Genomic DNA, 11,109 nt, shown 5'->3' with positions numbered 1-11,109 from the left:
GGACAGAGGTCCCAGGCACAGCCAGGTAGCTGTGAGAATACCCTCTCGCTAGGGACAGAGGTCCCAGGCACAGCCAGGTAGCTGTGAGAATACCCTCTCGCTAGGGACAGAGGTCCCAGGCACAGCCAGGTAGCTGTGAGAATACCCTCTCGCTAGGGACAGAGGTCCCAGGCACAGCCAGGTAGCTGTGAGAATACCCTCTCGCTAGGGACAGAGGTCCCAGGCACAGCCAGGTAGCTGTGACTCCTCTCGCTAGGGAATACCCTCTCGCTAGGGACAGAGGTCCCAGGCACAGCCAGGTAGCTGTGAGAATACCCTCTCGCTAGGGACAGAGGTCCCAGGCACAGCCAGGTAGCTGTGAGAATACCCTCTCGCTAGGGACAGAGGTCCCAGGCACAGCCAGGTAGCTGTGAGAATACCCTCTCGCTAGGGACAGAGGTCCCAGGCACAGCCAGGTAGCTGTGAGAATACCCTCTCGCTAGGGACAGAGGTCCCAGGCACAGCCAGGTAGCTGTGAGAATACCCTCTCGCTAGGGACAGAGGTCCCAGGCACAGCCAGGTAGCTGTGAGAATACCCTCTCGCTAGGGACAGAGGTCCCAGGCACAGCCAGGTAGCTGTGACAATGTCAGCCGCTGTGGAGAACAGCCTATCGCTAGGGACAGAGGTCCCAGGCACAGCCAGGTAGCTGTGACAATGTCAGCCGCTGTGGAGAACAGCCTCTCGCTAGGGACAGAGGTCCCAGGCACAGCCAGGTAGCTGTGACAATGTCAGCCGCTGTGGAGAACAGCCTCTCGCTAGGGACAGAGGTCCCAGGCACAGCCAGGTAGCTGTGAGAATACCCTCTCGCTAGGGACAGAGGTCCCAGGCACAGCCAGGTAGCTGTGACAATGTCAGCCGCTGTGGAGAACAGCCTCTCGCTAGGGACAGAGGTCCCAGGCACAGCCAGGTAGCTGTGACAATGTCAGTCCCAGGCGCTGTGGAGAACAGCCTCTCGCTAGGGACAGAGGTCCCAGGCACAGCCAGGTAGCTGTGAGAATACCCTCTCGCTAGGGACAGAGGTCCCAGGCACAGCCAGGTAGCTGTGACAATGTCAGCCGCTGTGGAGAACAGCCTCTCGCTAGGGACAGAGGTCCCAGGCACAGCCAGGTAGCTGTGAGAATACCCTCTCGCTAGGGACAGAGGTCCCAGGCACAGCCAGGTAGCTGTGACAATGTCAGCCGCTGTGGAGAACAGCCTCTCGCTAGGGACAGAGGTCCCAGGCACAGCCAGGTAGCTGTGAGAATACCCTCTCGCTAGGGACAGAGGTCCCAGGCACAGCCAGGTAGCTGTGACAATGTCAGCCGCTGCTGGAGAACAGCCTCTCGCTAGGGACAGAGGTCCCAGGCACAGCCAGGTAGCTGTGAGAATACCCTCTCGCTAGGGACAGAGGTCCCAGGCACAGCCAGGTAGCTGTGACAATGTCAGGCACAGCTGTGGAGAACAGCCTCTCGCTAGGGACAGAGGTCCCAGGCACAGCCAGGTAGCTGTGAGAATACCCTCTCGCTAGGGACAGAGGTCCCAGGCACAGCCAGGTAGCTGTGACAATGTCAGCCGCTGTGGAGAACAGCCTCTCGCTAGGGACAGAGGTCCCAGGCACAGCCAGGTAGCTGTGTGAATAGCCTCTCGCTAGGGACAGAGGTCCCAGGCACAGCCAGGTAGCTGTGACAATGTCAGCCGCTGTGGAGAACAGCCTCTCGCTAGGGACAGAGGTCCCAGGCACAGCCAGGTAGCTGTGAGAATACCCTCTCGCTAGGGACAGAGGTCCCAGGCACAGCCAGGTAGCTGTGACAATGTCAGCCGCTGTGGAGAACAGCCTCTCGCTAGGGACAGAGGTCCCAGGCACAGCCAGGTAGCTGTGAGAATACCCTCTCGCTAGGGACAGAGGTCCCAGGCACAGCCAGGTAGCTGTGAGAATACCCTCTCGCTAGGGACAGAGGTCCCAGGCACAGCCAGGTAGCTGTGACAATACCCTCTCGCTAGGGACAGAGGTCCCAGGCACAGCCAGGTAGCTGTGAGAATACCCTCTCGCTAGGGACAGAGGTCCCAGGCACAGCCAGGTAGCTGTGAGAATACCCTCTCGCTAGGGACAGAGGTCCCAGGCACAGCCAGGTAGCTGTGAGAATACCCTCTCGCTAGGGACAGAGGTCCCAGGCACAGCCAGGTAGCTGTGAGAATACCCTCTCGCTAGGGACAGAGGTCCCAGGCACAGCCAGGTAGCTGTGAGAATACCCTCTCGCTAGGGACAGAGGTCCCAGGCACAGCCAGGTAGCTGTGAGAATACCCTCCCAGGCACAGCCAGGGACAGAGGTCCCAGGCACAGACAGGTCCCAGGCACAGCCAGGTAGCTGTGAGAATACCCTCTCGCTAGGGACAGAGGTCCCAGGCACAGCCAGGTAGCTGTGAGAATACCCTCTCGCTAGGGACAGAGGTCCCAGGCACAGCCAGGTAGCTGTGACAATGTCAGCCGCTGTGGAGAACAGCCTCTCGCTAGGGACAGAGGTCCCAGGCACAGCCAGGTAGCTGTGACAATGTCAGCCGCTGTGGAGAACAGCCTCTCGCTAGGGACAGAGGTCCCAGGCACAGCCAGGTAGCTGTGAGAATCACCCTCTCGCTAGGGACAGAGGTCCCAGGCACAGCCAGGTAGCTGTGACAATGTCAGCCGCTGTGGAGAACAGCCTCTCGCTAGGGACAGAGGTCCCAGGCACAGCCAGGTAGCTGTGACAATGTCAGCCGCTGTGGAGAACAGCCTCTCGCTAGGGACAGAGGTCCCAGGCACAGCCAGGTAGCTGTGACAATGTCAGCCGCTGTGGAGAACAGCCTCTCGCTAGGGACAGAGGTCCCAGGCACAGCCAGGTAGCTGTGACAATGTCAGCCGCTGTGGAGAACAGCCTCTCGCTAGGGACAGAGGTCCCAGGCACAGCCAGGTAGCTGTGACAATGTCAGCCGCTGTGGAGAACAGCCTCTCGCTAGGGACAGAGGTCCCAGGCACAGCCAGGTAGCTGTGACAATGTCAGCCGCTGTGGAGAACAGCCTCTCGCTAGGGACAGAGGTCCCAGGCACAGCCAGGTAGCTGTGACAATGTCAGCCGCTGTGGAGAACAGCCTCTCGCTAGGGACAGAGGTCCCTGGCAATGCCGCTGTGGAGAACAGCTGTGACAATGTCAGCCGCTGTGGAGAACAGCCTCTCGCTAGGGACAGAGGTCCCAGGCACAGCCAGGTAGCTGTGACAATGTCAGCCGCTGTGGAGAACAGCCTCTCGCTAGGGACAGAGGTCCCAGGCACAGCCAGGTAGCTGTGACAATGTCAGCCGCTGTGGAGAACAGCCTCTCGCTAGGGACAGAGGTCCCAGGCACAGCCAGGTAGCTGTGACAATGTCAGCCGCTGTGGAGAACAGCCTCTCGCTAGGGACAGAGGTCCCAGGCACAGCCAGGTAGCTGTGACAATGTCAGCCGCTGTGGAGAACAGCCTCTCGCTAGGGAAGAGGTCCCAGGCACAGCCAGGTCCCAGGCACAGCCAGGTAGCTGTGACAATGTCAGCCGCTGTGGAGAACAGCCTCTCGCTAGGGACAGAGGTCCCAGGCACAGCCAGGTAGCTGTGACAATGTCAGCCGCTGTGGAGAACAGCCTCTCGCTAGGGACAGAGGTCCCAGGCACAGCCAGGTAGCTGTGACAATGTCAGCCGCTGTGGAGAACAGCCTCTCGCTAGGGACAGAGGTCCCAGGCACAGCCAGGTAGCTGTGACAATGTCAGCCGCTGTGGAGAACAGCCTCTCGCTAGGGACAGAGGTCCCAGGCACAGCCAGGTAGCTGTGACAATGTCAGCCGCTGTGGAGAACAGCCTCTCGCTAGGGACAGAGGTCCCAGGCACAGCCAGGTAGCTGTGACAATGTCAGCCGCTGTGGAGAACAGCCTCTCGCTAGGGACAGAGGTCCCAGGCACAGCCAGGTAGCTGTGACAATGTCAGCCGCTGTGGAGAACAGCCTCTCGCTAGGGACAGAGGTCCCAGGCACAGCCAGGTAGCTGTGACAATGTCAGCCGCTGTGGAGAACAGCCTCTCGCTAGGGACAGAGGTCCCAGGCACAGCCAGCCAGGTGGAGCTGTAGGGACAGATCCCAGGTCAGCCAGGTAGCGACTGCTGGAGAACAGCCTCTCGCTAGGGACAGAGGTCCCAGGCACAGCCAGGTAGCTGTGACAATGTCAGCCGCTGTGGAGAACAGCCTCTCGCTAGGGACAGAGTTCCCAGGCACAGCCAGGTAGCTGTGACAATGTCAGCCGCTGTGGAGAACAGCCTCTCGCTAGGGACAGAGGTCCCAGGCACAGCCAGGTAGCTGTGACAATGTCAGCCGCTGTGGAGAACAGCCTCTCGCTAGGGACAGAGGTCCCAGGCACAGCCAGGTAGCTGTGACAATGTCAGCCGCTGTGGAGAACAGCCTCTCGCTAGGGACAGAGGTCCCAGGCACAGCCAGGTAGCTGTGACAATGTCAGCCGCTGTGGAGAACAGCCTCTCGCTAGGGACAGAGGTCCCAGGCACAGCCAGGTAGCTGTGACAATGTCAGCCGCTGTGGAGAACAGCCTCTCGCTAGGGACAGAGGTCCCAGGCACAGCCAGGTAGCTGTGACAATGTCAGCCGCTGTGGAGAACAGCCTCTCGCTAGGGACAGAGGTCCCAGGCACAGCCAGGTAGCTGTGACAATGTCAGCCGCTGTGGAGAACAGCCTCTCGCTAGGGACAGAGGTCCCAGGCACAGCCAGGTAGCTGTGAGAACAGCCCTCTCGCTAGGGACAGAGGTCCCAGGCACAGCCAGGTAGCTGTGACAATGTCAGCCGCTGTGGAGAACAGCCTCTCGCTAGGGACAGAGGTCCCAGGCACAGCCAGGTAGCTGTGACAATGTCAGCCGCTGTGGAGAACAGCCTCTCGCTAGGGACAGAGGTCCCAGGCACAGCCAGGTAGCTGTGAGAATACCCTCTCGCTAGGGACAGAGGTCCCAGGCACAGCCAGGTAGCTGTGACAATGTCAGCCGCTGTGGAGAACAGCCTCTCGCTAGGGACAGAGGTCCCAGGCACAGCCAGGTAGCTGTGACAATGTCAGCCGCTGTGGAGAACAGCCTCTCGCTAGGGACAGAGGTCCCAGGCACAGCCAGGTAGCTGTGAGAATACCCTCTCGCTAGGGACAGAGGTCCCAGGCACAGCCAGGTAGCTGTGACAATGTCAGCCGCTGTGGAGAACAGCCTCTCGCTAGGGACAGAGGTCCCAGGCACAGCCAGGTAGCTGTGACAATGTCAGCCGCTGTGGAGAACAGCCTCTCGCTAGGGACAGAGGTCCCAGGCACAGCCAGGTAGCTGTGACAATGTCAGCCGCTGTGGAGAACAGCCTCTCGCTAGGGACAGAGGTCCCAGGCACAGCCAGGTAGCTGTGACAATGTCAGCCGCTGTGGAGAACAGCCTCTCGCTAGGGACAGAGGTCCCAGGCACAGCCAGGTAGCTGTGACAATGTCAGCCGCTGTGGAGAACAGCCTCTCGCTAGGGACAGAGGTCCCAGGCACAGCCAGGTAGCTGTGACAATGTCAGCCGCTGTGGAGAACAGCCTCTCGCTAGGGACAGAGGTCCCAGGCACAGCCAGGTAGCTGTGACAATGTCAGCCGCTGTGGAGAACAGCCTCTCGCTAGGGACAGAGGTCCCAGGCACAGCCAGGTAGCTGTGAGAATACCCTCTCGCTAGGGACAGAGGTCCCAGGCACAGCCAGGTAGCTGTGAGAATACCCTCTCGCTAGGGACAGAGGTCCCAGGCACAGCCAGGTAGCTGTGAGAATACCCTCTCGCTAGGGACAGAGGTCCCAGGCACAGCCAGGTAGCTGTGAGAATACCCTCTCGCTAGGGACAGAGGTCCCAGGCACAGCCAGGTAGCTGTGAGAATGCCCTCTCGCTAGGGACAGAGGTCCCAGGCACAGCCAGGTAGCTGTGAGAATACCCTCTCGCTAGGGACAGAGGTCCCAGGCACAGCCAGGTAGCTGTGAGAATACCCTCTCGCTAGGGACAGAGGTCCCAGGCACAGCCACGTAGCTGTGAGAATACCCTCTCGCTAGGGACAGAGGTCCCAGGCACAGCCAGGTAGCTGTGAGAATACCCTCTCGCTAGGGACAGAGGTCCCAGGCACAGCCAGGTAGCTGTGAGAATACCCTCTCGCTAGGGACAGAGGTCCCAGGCACAGCCACGTAGCTGTGAGAATACCCTCTCGCTAGGGACAGAGGTCCCAGGCACAGCCACGTAGCTGTGAGAATACCCTCTCGCTAGGGACAGAGGTCCCAGGCACAGCCAGGTAGCTGTGAGAATACCCTCTCGCTAGGGACAGAGGTCCCAGGCACAGCCACGTAGCTGTGAGAATACCCTCTCGCTAGGGACAGAGGTCCCAGGCACAGCCACGTAGCTGTGAGAATACCCTCTCGCTAGGGACAGAGGTCCCAGGCACAGCCAGGTAGCACCTTGCTAACATGGCAACATGAGGATATATTAACCCTTTGGTCTTCCACCATGTAAGTGGATCAGCATCCAGGGGAATACAGTCCACTTCCCTGTACGAGGTCACATCCTCCTCTACGACCTTGACCTTTGACTTGGTTCCCTGCTCCTGGGTCGTGAACAACTTCCCCAAAAAAGCTAATTCCTGGCAGACTTATTTTCTGGAGGAGAACCCCTGTCGACTGACAGTCTCTGGAGAGGGGTTGGCTCCTGTGACCCATTAAATGAGATAACATGTACTATCTCTGAAGTGATGATGTACTATCTCTGAAGTGGCTTTAAAAATTATGATTTGATGTTGAAAATATATAATCAGACACTATTATGACATTTACAAGTATTACTTTATAATGAATTGTTAAATCATTAATTAAATTAAATAAAAAATGTCACATTTTAACTAAATAAATACAAAACCTGTTGTATTGGTCACAGTCTGTGAGTTCATCGTAGACTGTCAGACGAGCAGCAGCATCCAGGTGCAGCAGGGACTTGAGGTGCTCTGTGTAAGAAGTCTTGGACACCAGGGTCAGCATATCTAGGCTCCAGGTTAACTCTGATTAGCCGTCTTGACATCCCTTACTGCCGTGTTCCTCTTCATCGTATGCCACCATTGATCTCAGGATCATTGTTTTTCAGCACCAGGGAAACCGACGAAAGGCTCTCAGTGCATAACCGTGTTGTGACTGTTTTGAGAGGTTTGCACACTTTGATAACTTCCTCTGCTGGTCTTATGTCATTTTCACAATACCTTTGCCATTCTTCCTCACAGCTTGATCAGTCAGTGTAGAATACACCGCAACTTTCTGCTCAAGGGTTCACTCAACCGTGTCATGGCTTGAATTCCATCTAGTAGGGACATCTTGGATTAGTTTGTGGTTTGGCAGCTCCAGCATCTCCTGTTTTGTCTTGAAAACATGCAGTTGGGTTTTCATAAAGGAAGGATACCACCTTCCCGATCTTTAATGAAGGAAGGATACCACCTTCCTGATCTATCATAAAGGAAGGATACCACCTTCCTGATCTTTAATGAAGGAAGGATACCACCTTCCTGATCTTTAATGAAGGAAGGATACCACCTTCCTGATCTTTAATGAAGGAAGGATACCACCTTCCTGATCTTTTATAAAGGAAGGATACCACCTTCCTGATCTTTAATGAAGGAAGGATACCACCTTCCTGATCTGTCATAAAGGAAGGATACCACCTTCCTGATCTGTCATAAAGGAAGGATACCACCTTCCTGATCTTTAATGAAGGAAGGATCCCACCTTCCTGATCTTTAATGAAGGAAGGATACCACCTTCCTGATCTGTCATAAAGGAAGGATACCACCTTCCTGATCTTTCATAAAGGAAGTATACCACCTTCCTGATCTTTAATGAAGGAAGGATACCACCTTCCTGATCTGTCATACATTAAGGGAAGATTTCGGCAGTAGCTGTATGGTTAGTGAGAAAGTCCATATTGCAAATGTACGGTCCCTTACTAGACGTCCGAAATCGTTTGTAAAATTCGCGGACGGCGTCGGGCCGAGCGGCAGGGCCGGACCTACCAGGAAGTCATCAAATGAACTTTGTCGGACATTTGGTTTCCGTTTTACAAAAATAATAAGATTTTGGTCATTTTTCCGCTGTCCCGGAAATTCCCACAAGAGGGCATAAGCAATCATATTGCTATTGGACAAAACATCACGATTCACGGCGGGGCCTTATCTCGAAAACTGAAAATATTTAGAAGCCGAAACTTGGTGAGCGTAGGGGCGGCATAATGGGCAGTTGGCCCCGAACAAGATGGCGTCTAGGCCTCAACGGTTTTTGAGTTATGGCCATTTATCTGGGATTAAAGGTCCAAAATGAAAATAGAGAAATTATTTTTCCACTTCACGTCAAAGTCAAGGAGCCTCCGGTGTCAATAAAAAAAGAACCAGCCATTTATCTATCGTCATTTAAGAGAAATCGTACAACGACAGATTGGTGATGTTCACGGATAGGTGTTTTTTTTTCAACTGTTACAGATCCAGTTGCAGGGTGTTCTTACGAATCTTTTTAAAGTGTGCTGCGGAGCTCTGCGAGATTTCTGTGATTTTCTATGATTTTCTGAAATAACACACACTCACTAAACCCTCCGTAAATAACTCAGTTCTTAACGTAAAGACTTAAAACTCAGGATTCTGTAAAGGCATACCCCAATCATGATATGAGTTTATTTATAGCTTCCTGTGCCAACCGGAAGTGCCTTACATGGTGTCACAGTGGCAGTTTCCAAGGGTTAAAAAGGTCAGATATTTTCAAAACTTCATATGTGTGATTAGGCAACCCCCATAAACTGTAAGTCAGTCATTTCTCCCAACAGATGTCAAAGAAAAGCTCTCTCTCACACACACACACACACAGAAACACACACACAGCAAGGATGGAGTGACAAAGTGCGGTGCTTAAAGACACACAAAGCCTAAAAAGTGGGTTTGGTGTCAATTGGTATCAGTTTGGTGTCAGAATGACATCTAATTGACTGATGGACACTGACTTGCTAGTTGACTTTTGTACATTAGCAATATGTTTAAACGGAGAGGGACCATCACCAAAATGGCATTCTGAAATCAACACAAAAAATGGCATCACCATAGTCTCCAGACTGTGCCGAGTTCAACGAGACGCCCCGCTTGACCGTAGCTCGCTCTGAGTGCAGTGACCTTGAAAAAAAGCAGAACCAAAATGAAGCCTGGCCCTCAATGTCATTTGCTTTTGGGTGACAGTGAGAGAACCGTTAGGGTGAGAAGCACAATTCGACCTCAGGTACGTTCCTAAGGTCCTCCCGATCCGTGCAAGCCTAACCTTGACCGTGTAGCATTAACCCTTAATAGTTAAAAGAAGGTGTTTACTTCAAAGAGTTTGCATTGACTTCTCTCCCCATAGGAATACATTGCCTGCTCACCGCTAAATTCAACCCTAAGCCTATATGGGTTATGAATGCCGTAAGAACCTGTCTTTGGTAACAGTCCATCAGGCCAGTATGAGGTCTACCTGTGTTGATTCTAAGCTTCCTGGACCAACCGGAAGTGGTTAAAATCACCCTAAAAGTGTTTTTCCATACCCTGCCTGCAGTTTGATAGACATAGTGCATTCAACCCTGTGTAAATCGCGGACGGCGTCGGGCCTTGTTTGGGTGTAGGGCCTGATCAGAGCCTGGAGGTACTGAGGTGCCGTTCCCCTCAATTCTGTGTGGAGCGAGCGGTCGCATCTGCACTCGGTCCGCAGGTAGTATTACATTTCATTACATTTCATTATAGTACAACGGTTTGATTTGTCTAATCTTAGCAATTTCTTCTTAGCTAGCTACATAGCCGTCTTTGTATCATAGATAATTGCGTAATTATCGTATTTCGTCGTCCTAACGCAGTCTACACTGCCCTGCAGCTAGCCAGCTAGCTAACGTCCACCGTTAGCTAGTCCACCGTCTACCGATTAGCAGCACAACTATTACACTCAACTGAACGACATGATTAGTGTAGTGTTAGCTAGCTACATAGTTGTCTTTGCTGTCTTCGTATCCAAGATAATTGTGTAGTTTAGAGTGTGTAGTTTTAGAGTGATTATCTTAATTTACCGAGGTTAGCTAGCCAGCTATTTGTCGTCCTTAACGTAGGAGACACTGCTAGCTAGCCAACAGCTAGAACTTCCGCACTCAACAATCCGGTCGCATTTCGCTTCGCTCCACAGGTAGTATCACATTTTTCATTTCATTTCATTACAGCACAACGGCTTGATTTGTTTGATCGTAGCTAGCTACATAGCCGTCTTTGTATCAAAGATAATTGTGTAGTCTAGAGCGATTTCCTAGGTTAGCTAGCCAGCTATTGTCGTTCTTTTAACGCAACGTAACGTAATCAACACTGCTAGCTAGCCAGCTAGCCCCGAATAGCAGCACAGTAGAAACTATTACACTCAACGGAACGACTTGATTAGTGTAGTGTCAACAACGCAGCCACTGCCAGCTAGCCTACATAGTCAACAACGCAGCCTCTGCCAGCTAGCCTACTTCAGCAGTACTGTATCATTTTAATCATTTTAGTCAATAAGATTCTTGCTACGTAAGCTTAACTTTCTGAACACTCGAGACGTGTAGTCCACTTGTCATTCCAATCTCCTTTGCATTAGCGTAGCCTCTTGTGTAGCCTGTCAACTATGTGTCTGTCTATCCCTGTTCTCTCCTCTCTGCACAGACCATACAAACGCTCCACACCGCGTGGCCGCGGCCACCTAATCTGGTGGTCCCAGCGCGCACGACCCATGTGGAGTTCCAGGTCTCCGGTAGCCTCTGGAACTGCCGATCTGCGGCCAACAAGGCAGAGTTCATCTCAGCCTAAGCCTCCCTCCAGTCCCTCGACTTCTTGGCACTGACGGAAACATGGATCACCACAGACAACACTGCTACTCCTACTGCTCTCTCTTCGTCTGCCCACGTGTTCTCGCACACCCGAGAGCTTCTGGTCAGCGGGGTGGTGGCACCGGGATCCTCATCTCTCCCAAGTGGTCATTCTCTCTTTCTCCCCTTACC

The sequence above is a fragment of the Oncorhynchus nerka genome, linkage group LG8 (assembly GCF_034236695.1).
Source record: "Oncorhynchus nerka isolate Pitt River linkage group LG8, Oner_Uvic_2.0, whole genome shotgun sequence".
Classification (NCBI taxonomy): domain Eukaryota; kingdom Metazoa; phylum Chordata; class Actinopteri; order Salmoniformes; family Salmonidae; genus Oncorhynchus; species Oncorhynchus nerka.
This window is presented reverse-complemented; position numbering follows the sequence as displayed.